The sequence below is a fragment of the Manis javanica genome, chromosome 18 (genome assembly GCF_040802235.1).
Source record: "Manis javanica isolate MJ-LG chromosome 18, MJ_LKY, whole genome shotgun sequence".
NCBI lineage: Eukaryota > Metazoa > Chordata > Mammalia > Pholidota > Manidae > Manis > Manis javanica.
The window spans coordinates 11,632,056-11,652,218 of NC_133173.1; the positions used below are offsets into that span (position 1 = coordinate 11,632,056).

General features: G+C 39.3%; 1 long non-coding RNA gene across 1 annotated transcript in view; it reads right to left on the minus strand.

Annotated features, from left to right (window-relative positions):
- Positions 1-20,163, minus strand: part of LOC108400518 (uncharacterized) — a 116,939-nt gene that overhangs the window by 27,554 nt on the left and 69,222 nt on the right. Inside the window, exon 11 of the long non-coding RNA XR_012127119.1 lies at positions 118-12,065. This is a non-coding gene — a long non-coding RNA (uncharacterized lncRNA). The remainder of the gene's footprint in view (positions 1-117; positions 12,066-20,163) is intronic.

The following is a 20,163-nucleotide window of genomic DNA, read 5'->3' on the forward strand; positions in this document are numbered from 1 at the left end:
CCAGTGACTGAGGATAGAGCGTGGACACGGCCGCCACAGCCTCTGCCTTCATAGAGGTTAAATCCTAGTGATTAGACAGACATTAAACAATTAATGATGAGGTAAGTACTTAATTACCACTACGAGATGTGTCCCAAATAACGAGGAGCCTGGGAATATACAAGAAGAGGCCAGCTCTTTTCTAGGGTTCAGGGAAGACTCCCCTAGAGGACAAGAAAGAATAGTGAGTCAATAAAAAGACAAAAGAGGATTTTCAGTCAAAGATATAACATATTCAAAGGTCCTGTGGTGGAAGGACAATGCTTGGCCTCTCTGAGCAATTAAACCCAGGGAGAGGGAAAATGGCCAAAGGTGAGGCTGGTGACCTGGGCAGGGACCAACCAGGCAGAGGCTTCAAGCTGAGGTAAGGAACTGGAGTTTGATCCCAGAAGCTTGACTGCAACTGCTGGTTTGTAAGGAACAAAGTGAAATAATCATTACTACCAAAGAGCCTTCCTACCATTTACTGAGTAGCAGCAGTGGGGCTCTTTCCTTCATGGGCACTGTTTCACTGTGTAGCCAGGCACTGTACGGATTGGTAATTGATGATCTCCAATGGTTCCAGCATCGCTTCAAGGTGGACATTTTTAGCTCCATCTTACATGTGAGGAAACTGAGGCTGAGAGAGGTTAAGTGTCTGGCCAAGGTCACACAGCCGTCAGCATGGGTGGGGCCAGGACCTGGCCGGGCCACCCCACACCCAGGTCTTTCCTCTGCATCACGCTGCCCTCCCACCCACAGACTGACTACCAATCTAGTAGACACTTCTGACATTTATGTGACAGTTTTTTCTGACTGACTCTTTGAGTGGATGTCTGATTTATTGACTGATAATGTTCAAATAGTAAATAACACCACCATATAAATCACAATAGAATTAAAGAGTGTAGTAGATTCACCATCTCTTACAAAGGAATCGTGGTGCTGAGGTCTTAAGTCAGTACTGTGTACAAGCTAAAAGCCCAATACCTGGATTAGATTGAACTGGGTTCAAATCGCAGCTTGTCTGGTTAATTACCAATGGTACGACCTAGAGCAGGTGGACAGGAATGCAGAGGCTCAGTTTCATGGTCTATAAATGGGTATATTGACACCGAGTTCACTTGGCTGTCATGAGGATGAAATGAAATAGTTACACAAACCAGTTTCCAAGTTTCTGAGGGACTCGATACCCATTATCAACTATCACTGTCACCCCCACCCTCATATGCTTCTTGATCACAATCAGCGTTAGCCAGCTAATTGGCCCAGGTCGTGGGACATCAAAAACCCCTACCTCTTTCCCCTTGCATGGGCTTTTTAGCCCTTTGCAAATGCAATCCCCATTTTCCTGCTCTCCTGTTATTGAAAGGAATGTGCATGACCCCTGGAAGGCAGCTGAAGAGCGAGTCTGCCTACTAAGTCCCACAGCAAGTAAGTTCAGTAACATTGGAAAAGGGCACAAAGGATTTCCAAAAAGACTTAAACAGCTTTGCAGAAAGAGATGCTTGATGGGGACAGATGGATATGGGACACTTAAAATGTAACTCCCCTTTTTAAAAAAAAAAAAAAGATGGAAGGCCTCTGTTTTGCCTGAAAAGCTCCTTTTTTTTGTCTTGAGAGATACTTGGTTTTCTTTTTAATGATGTGAAGCATCAAAGTGATGTTTTTCACCAGGAACAAAGTCATACAAATATCATACAAATAGAACACAGATGATTAGATATGTGTTACAAGTTCCTTCCAAAAGTGTATCGAATAACTGAATCCAGGAAGCTATGTGAACAAGGCCGTCTGCTGCCTTGATGGTTATCTAGCACCCGCCACACCCCTCTTGGTGTTTGCAGCCAAGTTTATTGAGCAGATCCACAAAAATTACTTCTTAAATGAAACAATGCCTGAAGAGCCACCCACCCAGGGCTTGGCACATATTCAGCCTTCTATCAATGTTAGCTATTATAATAATACAACAAAAGTACTTTGGATTGAAGGTGTTTTCCCCCACCTTTATTGAGATATAGTTGACATGTAACATGATGTAAGTTTAAGTTCCACATAATGATTTGATCCATGTATATATTGAAAAATGATTACCAGAATAGGGTTAATTAACACAGGGAAGTTACCTTAATTAATTACCTTGTGTGTGTGTGTGTGCTTGGTGAGAACATTTCAGAACTATTTTTAGCATCTTTCAAGTATACAATACAGTATTGTTAACTATAGTTATCATGCTGTATATTGGATCTCCAGAACTTATTCATCTTATAACTAGAAGACCAACGTATCTCCATTTCTCCCGGCCATTAGCCCCTGACAGTCATCATTCTACTCTATTTCTGAGTCCAGCTTTTTTCGATTTTTACATAGAAATGAGAGCATACAATATCTGTCTTTCACATTTGACTTATCTTACTTAGCAGAATACCCTCAAAATCCATCCTTGGTGTCAAAAATGGTAGGATTTCCTTCTTTCTTGTGTGTGTGTGTGTGTGTGTGTGTGTGTGTATCTTGACTTCTTTCTCCATTCATCCATAGACAGACAATTAGGTCCATGTCTTACCGATTGTGAATGATGCAGTGAACACAGGAGTTCAGACATCTCTTTGAGATCCTGATTTCATTTCCTTCGGATATAAACTGTTAGATTGTATGGCCGTCCTATTGTTAATTTTTAAAGGAACCTCCATATTGTTTTCCATGGGGGCTCTGCCAATTTATATTCCCACCAACAGTGTGTGAAGGTTCTTTTTTCTCACATCCTCACCAGGGCTTGTTATCTCTTGTCTTTTTGAGAATAGTCATTCTAACAAGTGTGAGATGTTATCTCTTTGTGGTTTCGATTTGCATTTCCCTGATGATTAGTGATGTGGAACATCTTTTCATGTGTCTATTGGCCATTTGTACACCTTCTTTGGAAAAATGTCTAAATACTTTGCACATTTTTTAATCAGAGTGTATGGGTATTTTTTGCTATTGAATTGTATATGATTTTACTATATGTTTTAGATTTTTACTCCTTATCATATATATGGTTTGCAAGTATTTTCTCCCATTCTATAGGTTGCATTTTCATTTTGTCTATTCTTTTTATTGTACAGAAGCTTTTTACTTTCTAATAATCTCACCTGTTTATTTTTGCTTTTCCATGTAGAGCTCTTTAGTTTTCTATAGTTTCTGTAGTCTTCTATAGTTTTCCATGTAGAGCTCTTTCACCTCCTTCACTAAGTTTATTCCTCAGTAGTTTATTGCTTTTGATCGTATTGTGAATGAGGTTGTTTTCACTATTTCTTTTTCAGATATGTTGTTAGTGTATAGAAATGCAACTGACTTCTATGTGTTGATTTTGAATCCTAAAACTTTACTGAGTTTCTTTATTAGCTCTAAGAGTTTTCTGGTAGAATTTTTTGGATTTTCTATATAAAAGATCCTATCATCTGCAAACAGAGTCAATTCTACTTTTTCCTTTCCAATGTGAATTTTTTGTTTTGTTTGACTTGCCCAATTGCTCTGGCTGGTACTTCCAGAACTGTGTTGAACAGGAGTGGTCATGAAAGTGGGCACCCTTGTCTTCTTCCTGATCTTAAAGAAAAGACTTTCAGTGTTTCACTGGAAAAGTTTTAAATCATCCAGCTTACCTTGTATATTTCACCGATGACAAAACTAGACGTCACGGAACTCTCACAACATTTCACAGCTACTATGACCAGAGCCTACCTATAAGAGTACTAAGAAGTTCAGACAAAATAACTCTGAGATAACAAGAAAGTTTTAGCATGCATAACCCTCTGAAAAAGATATTCCCACCTCGGATTGTTCTCTGATCACACAAATCCAACTGCCATTGCTTTCTTCTTAATATGTAACCACTAGGCCCTATGTTCCATGAAGGCAGGGACTATACGTGTCATTTTCCATATTCCCATCATCAGCACAGTCACCCAGTATGTGGTAGGTGTTTAATAAACCATTTATTGAATTGGATGGAATGGTATCAGCACAAAGCACACTGCCAGGGGACAAGCCAAATTGTTACATTGTCCATCCCAGAATTATAGGACTGAGTCCAATGTTCAGCCTCCTGCTACAACTCCCAGAGATAAGAGCATTTTGTTCTATGAATACATGTAACCCAAAGACACAAAGTCGCATGTGCCCAATGAATCATGCTTATGGTGGCTGACCCATTCTCTATACAACTCCTTGTTTATCTGAGAAAGAACCCAGTCTACAATGAACATGACCAGGTAAAAATGAGGTTAAGATGGCCCAGCAACTTGAGGACTGAACCTGAGGCTGAAGAGAAAACTATTGCAAACTGTAGGCACCCAAAGGCCACTTTCAGGCCAGACAAGCATTTCCACTGCCATCCATTTGGAAACCTCATGGCCAAGCACACTGATGTTTAGCCACAGCTGTATTGAACGTAGTTCGATAGCCCCTCTAGTATAGGAGGTGGGTAGCCAGTGGTGACAGAGAAGTCCTGTGGCTCTGTGGGAAGGATTCTATCAACTGGCACTAGCCTGATACATGAATTCAAACATACTATTTGTCAGCAGCCCTTTTCCCATCATCCTCACGTAGTAACATTCCCAGCCCTCGACATAAAGTGTCCAGCATAGGATGCAAGAAATGGAGAGAGTGAAAGACACGGAAGGAATCACAAATCACTTGCTCTCTCTGAGGCTCAAATTCTTCATCTGTGAAATAACAATCCATCTCACCAGACGGTTGTTAGGAAAGGTCACAGACATCTCCAGGAGCATAAAGTCTATACAATTATAACTTCTGTTTTGTTTCTCAAGAGCCTTCCACTAGGTGTTACAGGGTTAACAAAATGAGCGACACCGCACAGCCCTACCCTTCAAGGTACTTACAATCTAGTACACAGATCTATGCATGAGTTAAAAATAATTATGCATATACACACAATTGTGCTCTTACCGAACATCTTTGTAAAGGAATCCAATATAGAACACGCTGAAGCACAAATTAAAAACCTTTGATTGCTTTTGAATATCCTCAGAGCATTTCACTCATATCAGCATATAAAATTTTACGTTTTTAGAAGGGAAGCATAGAGAATCTAGAAACAGTGTCCGTTTATGTTACATTCTATATGTCAATTCAGAATCAGACATAACTAAAGAGGATCAAAAAGATGTTCCAGATTGCATATCTGCCTTCCTGCACAGGACCATATTCCATGAAGCCCACAAGATCACAGTCTGGCCAACAGAAGTCATATACTGCAACACAGAGTAGAGAATTGTGTTGACAAAAAGTTGGGTTTTTTTTTTCTCCTTATCAAAAAACAGGCATATTTGATATTTTGCCAGACATGCTTAAAGTGGATTAGATCTACATTTGACTTTGTGGTAAATGCAAAGACAAAAATCTCTGAAATTTATAAACAAAAGTTTCTTTCTTGCTTCAGAGTTAAAGGCAAAAAAACAACCTTTGGGGACTCTGACATGCTACACCTTAAATGTTACAGGAACATAAAATATATTTATTGTTGCTGTAGCTCAAAATTTCCACCCTACTACATTTAAACACTGAGTTGGAGTTTACAAAAATAGCATTAGCAACACTGCCAACAAGATCCTATAACCTTAACACAAAGTAAATATGAAAGTAGAAAAGAAATGTAACCTTTCTAAAGTTCTCTCTATGCAAATGTCATGCAGAAGTCTGATTGCTGAACACTCCCACACCTCTCCGATATCTGAACCACCCCAAAAAAATCATCACGGCAAGCTTGTTATTTTGATCTTTCACAGATTATTTAAATTCCTACTTACTTTTTGTAATGGTCTGTGTACCTACAACCAACATTTATTAGTAGCAAATCTCTTAAGAGGCCAACACCATTCTAACCACAGAATCACAAAAGATTTTTTGTTAAACTTCTGGGTCTATATACCCTTTGAGAGCGAATCATCACTAGGCTCAAGCCATCTTCCAAAACGGATTCATGAAGATATAATATCCTAACAGTAGCAAAATACATGTTGAGTCTCATGGGGCCACCAACTCTCTATCATGCTGCCCTACTTATTTGAACTTGTTTATTTGAATGAGTTCATGTTCAAAGATCTTGAAAGTTTGGACTGAAAGCAAAGAACTTTGAAGCATCCATGAAGACATGGGAAGCCAGGTAGGTGGAGATGGATGCTGTGCTGGACACTGAAACTGACCCTCCAGAGAGGCACTGCAGGATAAAGCTGATGGGCTATTGTGGTGCAAGCCACTGCGAGACTCAGGTTCAAACTGTACTGCCTCCAGGCTTAAGTGATGAAGTGTGACACACAGACACACACAGGGACCTCCCCTCCCACACACACACTCTACAACAGTTCTCACAGCAACCCTAGCTCTCCACGGTGAGCTGAAGTGGAGAATGGCTGAGCCCAGGTGTGATGGAAGGCACAGGGCACAACAGGTCTCTGTCCAGAGGAGGAGTTCAGGAACTATTAATGTTAATTTAACCTCATGTGCACCCATAGCTAATGAGACCTAGGGACATCCAGGTTCTTTCTGGAAAGAATACTGAGCAGAGTATGCATTACCTGCCTGAAACATGTAAGTAGTATGTGCTAAGTTTAACTTCAGAACTTGAATATCACCTTGAGTATCTGGCAGTCGGTCATCTAAAACGTTCATTGGTAACGTGAAGCTGAATGGAGGAGTCCCTCCCCGTGGCTCGTTTCCCTAAGACAGACTCTCCACTGATGTTAATATACCTCCTACATGTACTACCAAGTCATTCTACAGCTTCTAAATTGCTTAATTTACTAAAGCAATCGCTTAGGCATTAGGAAAATCTGGCTCCCTGTCTTTTAAAACGCATCCAGTATTCATAAACCCAAATAGTATGGCTCATCTTCATATAATGATGGGTGTCTATGAGTATCAATATATAAGTCTAGAATCTAGCATTCACCTCATGAAATACAAGCAAGAATCTGGAACTGAGCACTTTCTTGAGGAGCCACTCTAATAATCTAGGTGCAGAATAGATCCATAAATCAATGATACAGAATAAAGAATCATTTGACTTTTTTTTTAATGTTGCAACATCAGAACTTACTTGTAGCCTAAACACAAAAATTCAGAATTCACTGTTTCTTGCAGCTTCTGGCACAAACTCAGACAAAGAGGAAATAGTCTAAATACTCAAGAAAGTTTTGCTTTTTCTGCTTGCTGGTTTGTTTTTGTTGTTTTTTTTTTGCTTTTTTATGCAAGAGATTATTAAAATTTGTACTAAAATTATGATTGTATGACTCCCCTTTCACAGTGCCATTGTCCCCTTAGCCATTAATAAAGAAGCTATATTCTCCCTGAACTAAATAAAACAACATTCAGACCCAGAATGAAAAGATAGGATTATCAGCAAATTGGCTCAATTAGTAAATAAAGGCCTTTACTTATTCCATCAATTGTGTAAGATCTAAAGTGTAACATTCCTTTGAACTATACATTGGAAGATTTTTACCCAGTTGTGAATTCAAAACTGTTCTCCTGTGCAAAAACGATCTTAATATGGACCCATATTTTGGCATTGTGAAAGCATGCCTTTGTGAAAAAATTCCATAAACAAAGAAAATATTTAAACGTGTCAAACTCAACAATCTGCTCTTGTTGGTAACATGAAACACATTAAGTCTTTTGGAAGGTCCAACTGTAAGAATATTTAAAGGGGCCAATACCATAAAAAATGAGTTTGCTTCAGACTTTTCTTTTTGATATCAGGGATGTGTTAAGGAAAAGACAAAGAAAGAAACTCTTATCAAACTAACATTTCATCTCCCCTGATTAGGTCTGTTCACACGTACTAACAGCTGTAACCAAAGTTTTATTAAGCAGCTAAACTTCCAGTCTTGGTAAAGATATTCAGGACCAGACCACATACATTGGTGTTTACAATGTTGTCCTTTTTTTCAAATGCATTTTTCACTCCCATTTGACACTACCTCTGATGGATCTTGCTCTCAAATAATGGAAACCCATGAACATACTACTCTTATCAACTTGCAAAGAGCCAAAATGTGAAATGGATATTGCTCAGTTTAACTTCAAAATGTGGCAGTGTAGACTCAAGTTGGATGATGCATGAGACAGTAGGCTTTGTAAAATAAAAATAAAGCACTATATGCATGCAAATTATTCCAACTACTGGTGATGCTCCCTCCGTAATGATGATGATAACAATAGCTATGACTTACTGAGTAGATGTTATTATGTGCCAACCACTATGCAAAGCACTTTACATGTTCTGCTTATTTGTTACTCACACTTGGTTATGTGGAGACTATTATTATCTCTACTTTATAGATGAACACTGAAAGCTTAGAGAAGTTGAGTGAATTGCCGAAGGTCACACATTTCATCCGCCTATGCACATTAAAGGTAGTTCCTCATGCCCTCATGCAAATGAAATGTTGGTAAAGAATTCATTAATTATGTCCAGTTATATTACATGATCCAGGTAACCCAACATTTGGTCCTATTGCTCTTTAGTTATTGAAGAAAAGGGATATATACACATACACACACACACAAACTTATTCAGAAACCCAAGGATATGTCAGGTATCTTTGAACACATAGATTTGTTCTTTTTATTAGAAAATGATTCGAATGAGTCCTGTGGTTTTGCTATGCAAAGGCCCTTTCTGGTATAAAGTAAGCATATATTCAATGTTTGATAAATGAGTACAAGCTCCCCCAGTGTGTCGGTATTTGCCTAACATGCTTCGCACATTATTCAGAAATCTCTGACTTGCAAATGACAAAAAGTCGACTCAAACCAGCTAAACCAAAAGAGACATGGATTTGTTCACATAAGCAAAAGTTCTAGAAAGTTCTGGTTTCCAGCATGCCTGGACGCAGACACTCAGGTCATGGGGTCTCGGCCATGTCACGATTCTGCTCCTGCTCTTCTCGGCTTTTCTCATCATCAGCTTCCTCCTCAGACAGGCTCTTTTCACCAGCACTTACTGGATTATATGCAGCAATCCTAGGAATGAGAATGCTTCTTTCTTTATATCACCAATGAAAGTCCCAGGGAAATCTTGGACTGGCTTAGCCTGGATCACACATCAATTCCTGAGCTAATCACTGCCTTCAAAGGAAAAGGCATCTGAGAGGCCAACAGACTTGTAGGAGGAGGAGAAAGAGAGGAAAAGAGGAGAAAGCTGAGGAGAAGGTGATATTGGTGATAAATAGAAGCATGACACAAAAGCAGCCTCTCATCCCAAAAGATGTCTCACTGGTTTTTAGCTTTACTATTTATTTAAGTTTCAACTTAACTTCCAAGGAACAAAATTATAGATCATCCCATTGTCCTATTCAGTTATGTTCTTTATGTGTGCCTATCTTATTTATTCTATTTAAAGGAAATGGACACAAAGTTTTGAAGAGAGCATTGCTTATATGGATGATGCCATTCAGGAGGGAAATAGTTTCTCTGCTTCCTTATATTGGTGCTAGTAATGTTCGGCACCAAGGTGACAATTACACCATTCCAATAAATCCCCATTCACCTTTCAGTTCATAAATTCACAAAAGCAGATTACGGAGTGCATCCCTTATAACTTTTTTCTCAAACTCTAGGGATGGGGGTTTCCCTCTGGTCCTTTCTCCTACAGTAACATCCCTTTCCCCTACAGCACACAGAGGTCTCATTGACTGGAAGAGCAGCTATGCTTCTGTGCAGGGCCAAAGGGCTGATGATCCAGGAAATTCTCAACTGGTTTAACAAGAATGAGCACCACACCTTCTTAAAGCTCTACAGGGACCCAGTCACAAAAACTGGGCCTGCAATGAGAATTGGGAAAAATTAGAGTCATGCCTTCAGGCAGCTGGGGTCTGTGGGGGAAGGAGATTTCAGGTAAGAGCAGATGAGTTACCTGAGGCCATTCTGCTTCATTCCAATGTCAAATTTTTCCTAAGATTTCTTCCACCCTCAACAGAGGGAGCAAGAGGCCCAACAGCAAGCCATCCAACCGCCACACAGGGGCCTGTCCTCAAGTCCCAATCCTGAAGCCCCTGAAGCACTACTCTTATCAGTTCATCTCCCTTTCCATGGGTTTTTCTTAACCTCGTCTTTTTCTTTTAGACCCAAGGCCAGAAGAGTAAGTCCTACTCCTTGACTCATTATCATTATAAGTTTGCACTTTTCTTGAAGTTGCAAGGCTTCAAACTTTGAGTGGTTTGTAACAAAATGAGCAGGGAATGTTTGGGGAAAAATGAGGCACAAACACAAGAATCTGGCAAATGTTCATGTATATTGCATTGTTAGTAAAATTAGCAAAATGATGGGATAGAAATGGTAGAAAGTCTCAAAGCCACAAGGCACCAGGTCCTTCACTCAATTGTTTATTACCTTTCATCCCCTCTCATGCCTCCCATTTCCCTCCCCCGACCCGTAACCAACAGCACTATAGGGTTTGATGATATCCTTGAATTTGTACATGCCTCATAAAATACACAGCATATCCTTCTTCTGTGTGTATATGTTTTTAATTTGTACAAATGATGTCCAGAGACTTTGTCCTGCTTTTCTTTCTTTTTTCTTTCCAATCAGCATAGTTTTTAAAAGTCACCCACACTGATTCAAACTGTTAGGTGGCCCCTCATGGCAAGTGACCATCTCATTAACCATCCCCCAGTGAGGAAGTCCTCTATCAACACCCTCCTCTCCGTCACAAACAACACTATGATGAACGTCCTTGTCCAGCCCCCTCAGGAACCCAGGCAAGAGCTTCCCAGGGTTGTACACCCGGGAGTGAGGCCGCCAGGTTGTGGGAGAGAAGAATCAGTCTTCATCTGGCTGCCCACCCTGACTATTTTTTGGAGTGCCTACCAGGGTGACAGCAACTGGGTTCATCTCACGTGAATGGGAGACTCTGAGGCTCAAAAACATTAAAGAGGCTCACATAGGTAGTTTAGTGCTAAAGTTGGGATGCGAAGCCAAGTTTCTCTGACCCCCAGCTTTTCACCCTTGCACTGCACCACAGGATCTTTTCAGTCAATGGCCTGTGGTAGAGGCAGCAGGGACACATTAAGAAGGCCAGAAAAAGCATTCCTTCCCTTCATGAGGCATCCATTGCCCAGGGTGCCTTCAGGTCGGCAGGAGGTGGAGAGCCCGCCCTTCCCAGGGCCCAGGTTTCCCAGGCTGGACTGGCAGCAAGAGCCCCATTGGCTAGGGGCCAGGAGAGCTTAACGCCCCCTTCCACCCCCGATGCAAGCAGATTAACAGCTGCCATCTGGTGAGCAGAGTCTCTCCACGCAAACTGCAAACCCTCCCTCTGGGTGAATCACTGGTGTGTCCAATACCAGTCAGTCCCAGTGAAACTTGGATGGCTCTATTAATGAAGATGAAAACTTGAGATATGCCAAATACAGATTAAATGGCATCTTGGTAACATGATTATTTCTGAATTACTAGCTGTACAGTGAGAAAGCCAAGTGACTAATCCTGGGGAAGGCTGGGCACTTTGGACTGAGGATTCACTACTTTCAGCCTCTGGGGTATATCATTTATTGCATCAGAATATTACTCCTAAATGGAACACCAAGAGTGGCTTCCTCTGTACAGGTCACCTTTTCTCAGAGATTTCATTTCTTGAAATTGCAAGGCTTCAAATTTAGAGTGGTTTGTAACAAAATGAGCAGGGAATGTTCAGGAAAAAATGAGGCACAAACACAAGAATATGGCAAATATTCACGTATATTGCATTGTTAATAAAATTAGCAGAATGATGGGATAGAAATGGTAGAAAGTCTCGAAGCCACAGGGCGATCTCTCCCACTTTCATTCTACTTCTGTCTTCAGCTCAGTGTTATCCAGTAAGCTCCTCTATAATAGCATTTTCAGTGCATTAGATATACCAGCACAGGTCATTTCTATGGGGTAGGCATTGTCATCCCCATTTCCCATATGGGAAAGTTAAGGCTTAAAAGCATTAGTAAGTTGTCTGAGGTCAAACAGCTCATATGTGGACAAGCTGAGGCCTAACATTGGATCTTCCCATGTCCAACCTGATTGTGCACTTAAGGAAATGCCATGATTTGATTTTCCAATTTTAGGGAGCGACAGAGAATTTTGAAAGGATTCCAAGAACTATTCCCAACACAAATGGAAAGCCAGCCCCAGCAGAGAAGTTACAAACATTTCATCTTTAAGATACAAGATTGGGACTCTCAAAGGGTGGTATGTTGGGGAAGTGGAGATCTTTGTGAAGAGCTGGGACTAATTTGACAAATAAAATGTCATAAAATCTAGGTGGGATTGTGTAAGGAAGTCTTTAGATGGCAGCTATGGAATGGACTATGAAACCTCCAGGAATCCCATTTAGCCCTAAATGTTTACAAATCTCCTTACCATTTCATCATAACAGGCCAAGGATTTGAATTGATGGGATGGCACTGGTCTAAATTGTGTATTGTACAAAGTTACCTAAATACATCTTGAGCAAGCCTCACGCTTTCTCCTGTCTCTTGACGGCCCGTCCATGCCCACCAGGGAGAAGAACGAACATTGGGTCTCACACTTGGGATACACTGCACCTTTTCAATCAGATGCATAATTGTGTTATTGCTTACATTTCACACTATCACTAGCAACTTTAATTTTTGGGTAAATTCTTGAAATCCCTTTCTGGGAAAACAAATGAGATCACATTCTCCATTCTCCCGGTTAACAGTGCCATTATCCCCTCGCAGATCCTCAAACAATTAGCTCAATTCCATTGTCATTCTGAATTTCTTATCTTCCTTTTGTGATGCATTCACTAACTTATTCAGTCTTCCGCCTTCTCAATGGAAAAACAATTTTACAGAAACTACCATAAACGGTACATAATTGTAAATGGCTTTAAAAAAGCCATATGGAAGGATGAATAATTTTTCTTTTTGTTGCCATCTTTCCTAAATATGCTTTTGCTTTGTGTTTTGAAATACCTTTTGCACCCAGCTTTGGTCAGAATTGTTCTTGGCCATTTGCCAGTTCGAAATGTCCTACAAAATGAATTGCTTCTTTTGTAAATAAGAAAAAACTTTGGGAAATATTGCTTGGAAATACTGTGCTGGAGTTATAGCTGGCTGGTAGCACTTTCTGTGGGGGCAAAGAAGGGTGGCGAGTTTATTGTCTGCTCAGCAAGTATCAATCATGATGCAGGTAATATTTTGTGCTTGCCTTCATATCTTCTAGTGGCTGTAGTTTGGGGCATCGCAAATATTCTTTCAGGAAAGAACTGCATATTTCCTGTGTCAGGATGGCCTTTCATTTTGGATTAAACTTTCAAATGGCACCAGTACCTAATGGAAACGGGGACAGATTTTTAACCATCAATTTCTTGGCTGAACCTTAATGAGGACCCCATGATTTTCAAGTGAATAGGTTCACCCATTTTTCAATAGCTTCCTTTGCTTACTTTTTACTTTAAGGAGTTAATTTATTCCTCTTACAATTTAAATGCCAAGCCCTCCTAGTACGTTCTTGCCTGGTAATTTCTGATTTGTCCATTCTTCACCTTCCCTCTTTCTCATATTGCCCTGTGCTTTTCAGAAACAAAATCTCCAAATGGCACACCAAGGACAAAGATCAAAGCTGTGAAATCATTCCTAAACCGAAATGGTTGTCAACATAAACCCAGGAATGCATTTCAGAGAAATTCGTGGATAGGGCACATTGTCATATAAGTAATAATGTTTTGTAATTTTTATGAAGTTAAAAATGACAGTGGAAGTATTCTAAAGGCACATTTTTAAAGCTCACATCCAGAAAACAAATAATTTTCTATTTTTGCCCATTGAAATGCAATGGAATTATATATACATACATAATTACATATATATATGTGTATATATACTATGTGGGATTATTAAACTCACTTTCCTTACAATACTTTTCTTTCCAAGTACAATTCTTCTTGAATCATATATTTCACTATAATATTCAAAATTATAAGGATAGAATGAAAAATCTTTACTGAAAAGACAGACTATTTAAAGCAGGATTGGATTGGTGGTCCATTAAAACTGCATTGCCACACTTCCATTTATGACGTGGATTCTTTTTTTTTCACTTCTGGAAATCAATTGAAATAAGATATACTATACCAAAACATGTGGGCAAGAAATTGCCACTAGGTATGAACAAGAGACACCCAATCTCTCCTTTCTAATGAAAATGCAATCAGTCATGTCTATACTGAGAAGAAAAGACAAAACACGCTGAAGATTCAAATGTTTAGAGAAGTTACCATTAAAAATCAGCTCATGCACAACTATAATGAGAGGACCTGCACTAATCAATAAATGCAATGTCATAAGCATCAAATCTTGATGATTTTAAGTCTCTTTTCCACAGACTTTTTTACATCAAAAAAACTTTCTAAACTCAGTGTGAATGTCTAAATTCAGAAGAAAAAGCATATATATAACATTGAGGCTGTCCTTAGATACACTGAAAAGAATAATAAGAGCTACTCAGAATCAATATATAAATGTATGAAATGATGCAAATACTCCATAATACACTTAGCCAAATCATAGCCAAATACTGAGAAAAAAAAATTATGAGAGCTTGTTGGATAAGAGACAGGAAGGTTCTTCATCTCCCTATATCATATCTCAAATGATGTTTCCTCTGAAAGCTGAGTTGCATCTTGGGAAGACCTTGTTGTAAAGACAAAGACCTGAAATTCCAGCATCTTAGGGTTAAACAGAGAACCTGGACAGCATATCTCAGGGAAATTTCAATGGAGAAAAGCATTTACTGATGTCACAACAAATAATACACTGTCTTGAGGAATATGAACCAACACCTAGATTTCCCTACCATGTTAAGTGTGTGTGTGTTGTTTTAATACACGTGTTTTTCTACAAATAAAGTTGGCCACAAAACTCCTTCCTTAGGTGCTGGTGTATTTCTATTTTCATATGTGGCATCGAATGCATTTCTGTAGTTGTGAACAACTACATTTGATTAAAATCTGTCAGATTTATCTCTTTAGCAGGAGAAAAGAAATATGTGTTTCTCCAGAAAGGAAATCAATGTGTCTTTATGATAGATGCCGAGTGGAAAGCTGGATACTGTCACTTTAAGTGATGAAGCAGAAAGACAGGGTAGCTCACAGCTATCACCATTGGCTGCCGACATAATTGTTGTGAAGCAAAGCCCTGTTTAAATTGTATAATCCTTGTTTATAGGATAGACTTACAGCCACTGACCTAATAGTTATTACTCCAACTTGTTAAGTCAGTCTTGAGTCTGAGGTGTCCTTGGTTTGCTTTGTTTAAATTTTCTTAGCAGTATCTTTTAGCGAGAGCTCTGTTCTGTTGCTCTTCTGCACTGTGAGAAATCATAGTCCCTTCCCTGTAGGAAGGCCCAGGTCTTCAAGGGCAGGTAACAGTCCCTGAAAGTCTCCTTTCTCCAGGCAAGCAGAAGGAACAAACCTCAAAGGCTGCCCCAGGCTATGCCAGAGACCAAGGAAGCAGGAAGCATCCTCAAAGTGACATATTAGGAGACTGTTAGGTGACAAAAATGTGTCCAGACTCTTGGGACACTCTTGGGACCTGCACACCTCCCTAGAACTACAAGGGGCTCCAGACAGAGCTGTGCTGAATAGAAAAGAAAGCTTCGCCCTGGCATTGCGAGGTTATAAAATTCTCTATTTAGAGCCGATACAACCAGCAGACACCCTATTTCGACAGCCTGTGAAAATCAGGGTGAGCAAAGATGTCTTTGCAGTTTATTTGTGCCTTTGTGACTACAACCAGCAAAACTATACTAATGAGCTTAGAAAGCAGTGTTGGGACCTATGAACTCATACATCAGTTAAAATTGCTGTGTCTCCTGCCTCATCAATGACATCTGTCTGTCAGTAAAGTATTTGAAGTGTTTATCTGTGGCCAGTTACAATAATAATAGTCTATATATAAGCTCTTCTCCTAACTTTTTAAAAAGTGATAGACTGGTTTTTTTTTTCCTTAATTAATGAATGTTTTAGAAAGATTCTATTGAATGTGAGAGTGCATGTGTGTGTTCTGTGTATTAACCCAGGCCTGATTAAATCACTAAATGACATTGTAGGCAGGGCACCTAGCCAAGGGTTTGGAATATGGTAGATATTCTTCACAGGTTCATTCCTTTTTAATCATTCCTCTCTTCAATTTGCATATCCTTCAAATTAAATAAGCACAAGTTAACTTAAGCATTTGCCTAAAGCTAAATGACTCACTCCCTTTCCCCTCAATGTCCACTTTCCACCCTTATCTCATTCCTACACTCTACAAGCTACTGAAGAATCAGGGTTTAAAAATTACACATGAAGAATTCATCGACCACCATCAGATCCATTATAGGTAATTGGAAGCCTTAGCAAAATTTATATAAAATTGAAATGATTACAATACATTCTTGCATTCTAGTAATAGGTCCTACCTGGTTCTTAATAAAATGATGGATTTGATTTGCTAATATTTGGTTTATAATGCTTTATAAAAATTATCTTCAAATTCTTTACTGTCTTTAGAAGCTATCTTCACTAAATTATTTTAGTATCTTCCCTTTTTTGTGGCCAAATAGCTTTTCTGTAACACTGGAGTTGATTTTTAAAGACTGTAATGAATTCACTTGTAAAACTGTCAAGGTCTGGTGACTTTTTAGTGATAGATCTTTTATTTCCAGTCTCTTCTATAATAATTGACCTACTCATGTTTCTGAAAATGATCATTTTAAGAATTTGTATTTTCACTAGGAAATTATCCATTGCCTCTAGGTTTTCAAATTTATTTCTATAGAGTTGCACATAATATCCACCAGTAAGTATTCTCCTCTTCTCTATATGTGTAGTTATCTTTCCTTTATAATGCTGTATTTATCTTGCTTTCCGTCTCTTTCTCTCTAATCAGGCTTGAAGAGGCGTATCTAGATCATTAATCTTTCAAAGAACTTAATTTTAATTTTTCTTACTTCTCTTCATGTTTGTTCTCTATTTCACTTGTTTTACCTTTTATCTTTAGTAATTCCTTCTTTGTACATTCCTTTTTTATTTTGTTACTTTTAAATTTGAGTATTTTTAAATTTACTTTCAATCCTTATTTTTTTAAACACAAAGATAATTTCAGGATATAATTTTATTCCTAAGTACACAGTTTGCTTGAATGTTTCATATAGAATATACTCGCGCTATATTATAGCTGTGTAGCTGACTGAGCATCACACGTCCATTGTTCCCATATTTGTATTGTAATCTTTTATGTATATATGATCTCGCAAAAATTAGAATATCTTCCTCCTTAATTAATTCTTTGTATCTACAAAGTACCTATCATAGCTTTTTTTCACGTGGTAGAACCTCATTAAATATTGTGTAGAATAAACAGAAGTTATAGAAGGCATAAAATTTTTCAGAGTATTTAACTGAGAGAAACCTATGCACATCTACCCACTTCTTCCAAGAATAAGGTGATGCTGGAAAATTGACTGCTCAGTGGAGGGGATGCCTATTCACTGGGGGATGAGAAGAGAAGATCTGGCATCAGATTGAAGCAAGACAGACCTGGGCTCCAATGTTAAACTTTCCGCTTACCAGCTAAGTGATTTACTTTCTCTAAACCTCAATGTATTCACATAAAAAGTGGTTTAAACAATAGCTCCTTTCTCACGAGGCTGTTATGAGGATTCAGTGAAATAATGCATGCATGTACCCAACATATCATCAGAGGTCCAAAACTAGGAGCTCACACCATTATTGTCATTACCATTATTGCAACAGTAGGGATAGGCTAAAGAGGGGGTACATAATCGAGGGGCAGAGCAAGGTAAGAGAAAGAGGAGCTGTGAAAAGACTAGGAGGACTGGGCCCCATCTTAATCCAGTGGTCTTGGAAATGCTGGGTGTAACAGATTTTAAGCCTTTCCCAGTACTAGTGGCATTTCTACAGGATAGGTCTATATTCTATTTCCATTTTGATAAGTAATATTACATCAAATCTACCAAGAGAGTGGCCTTCCCACCCAGCCACCCCAGAGCTGGATGGAGTGGGTGGAAGGAGGCAAGATGGGATGGCAGTGATGTGCCCACCCCCGAGCCAGTGAGTGCCCATTGCTGGAAACCTTCAGCCTTAGGGCCATTTGGGTGGAGAAAGGAATCACCCCCTCTGTTCTTCTCTTGTGGGTGAAATGAAGTCAGGGCCAGGGCAGCACCTCATCCCTGTCACACCTGGCCAGCGATTTCTCAGAGGCTGCATGGGTCCCATTCCAGATGGCCAGGTTCTAACCCCGCTCCTGCCATTGACTAGGGGTGTGGCTCAGATACAGGGCTTAATCTCTCTGCGCCTCAGTAAAAAGGGCACTTTATTGACAGACAGTGAAATGGCACTATTTTAAGGGTTACAGTTATTAAGCTGTTGAATCTTTACCTCAGGTATAGGAGGTGTAGGATCAGGTAGGATGTGGTGAGAATTAAAGGGTGAACATATTTAAAGTACTTAGAGGCCCCGTTTGGCACAGTAAATGCTATGGAAATATGAGCTGCTGTTATATCATTCTGGTAAACGTAGATGACGCTTCTGTCGTCACCCTCCTTTCCATCATGGGTCTGTGGCAACACAGCCCTGAGAAATATTTTCTCCCCATTTCTCAGGCACACAGAGCCATTTTAGCCATTCTGGCCATCTCCTCCCCCTTTCTATATTTACCCCCTTCATGTTCTGAAATTCTTCTTCCTACTAATTTAAATGGGTGCCCAACTCCCTCCAGCCCAACAGAGTGACAAGTACAGTGATAGGTGACCCCCCACCCCACACATGGTCTGGAGCTTTCAGGACCATGGCCAGCCCGGTCAGAAAGCTGAGATTCAAACATCTGTCCATTTGTCCCCCCAGACCCACTCTTGTCCACATACCACATACTTTCAAGTATCCACCTCTCCTCCCAAACTTTTTCACCCACACCTTTCAAACTTTGAACTGGTTTGTTACAAGGCATATCGTCCAAATTTTTAAAATAAGGGATCATGCTAACTGGATGTATTTATTTATAACTTATTCTCAGTTTTCTGTATGTTTGAATGTTTTAAAAAGATGTGTGAACTGATCTAAAGCATGTAGAATGCCTTCTTAACAAACAACAGCTTCTTACTCAAGTATGTAAATCTTTTGAGATGATTCTACCAACTAAGACAAAATACTAAACAGATTTTAAAGCACTATCTTGAAATAGAGGAAAGTTAGAAACTGCCTGAATATGTAATAAATGTGAATTGTTTAAGTACATTTTAGTAAATACAGACAAAGGAAGTTTGAAACCATAAAAATGATACTAAGTAAATAATTCTAGAAAAAAAGATATATCTGATAATCTTTTAAATAGAATTTACAATGTGTATGTAGAACAGGATGCAATTTTATATATCTGAAAGGATACATACCAATGGATCACAATGGCTGATTTGTAGTGAAAGAGAACATTCATTTATTTTTGGAGTGTTTTACGTTTTGCTTTTTTGCATATTCTAATTGTTCTTTACAACAAGTATACATTGCTTTTATAATATCCAAAAAAATAACAGAAGAAACTAGATTTTGGAGGAAACACAGTTAGGCACTTATCTCAACCAGCTGAAACTGTCCTCAGTTAAGCTTTTAATCTGCTTTCTCACAGGCTGTGTATTTATTTGTTTGATAGATGGCTACGTTGCCTCTGGCCTGTCATGTTGCTATTTGCTTTGAACTCCAAACATTTGGGTGGCAAAGTCTGTGGCTGTTTAATGTGTGTGTGTGTGTGTGTGTGTGCATGTTTGGATATACAGAAAAGTATGTAAAACTTTTGCTGATCGTCAGGAGGAAGTCAAGAACTAATCCTATGTGTTGAAGGCAAAATCAAACTCCTAAGCTTGGTGCATGAAGAGAAACAAAGATTGACCCATCTTACCCCCCTCTGTCACCTCTCAGGGGTATCTTAACAGAGCGTGGCACACAGAGCACCCCCATCCAGGTTGAACACAATCACACGCCCAGGTCCCATAACCACCTTTCTTGGCATGACCTGAGTTTCTTACACCACCCCCTTTGCTTTGGCACATATGTTAACCACGTTCATGAACAATTTTTTCAAAGTTCTCATTTTT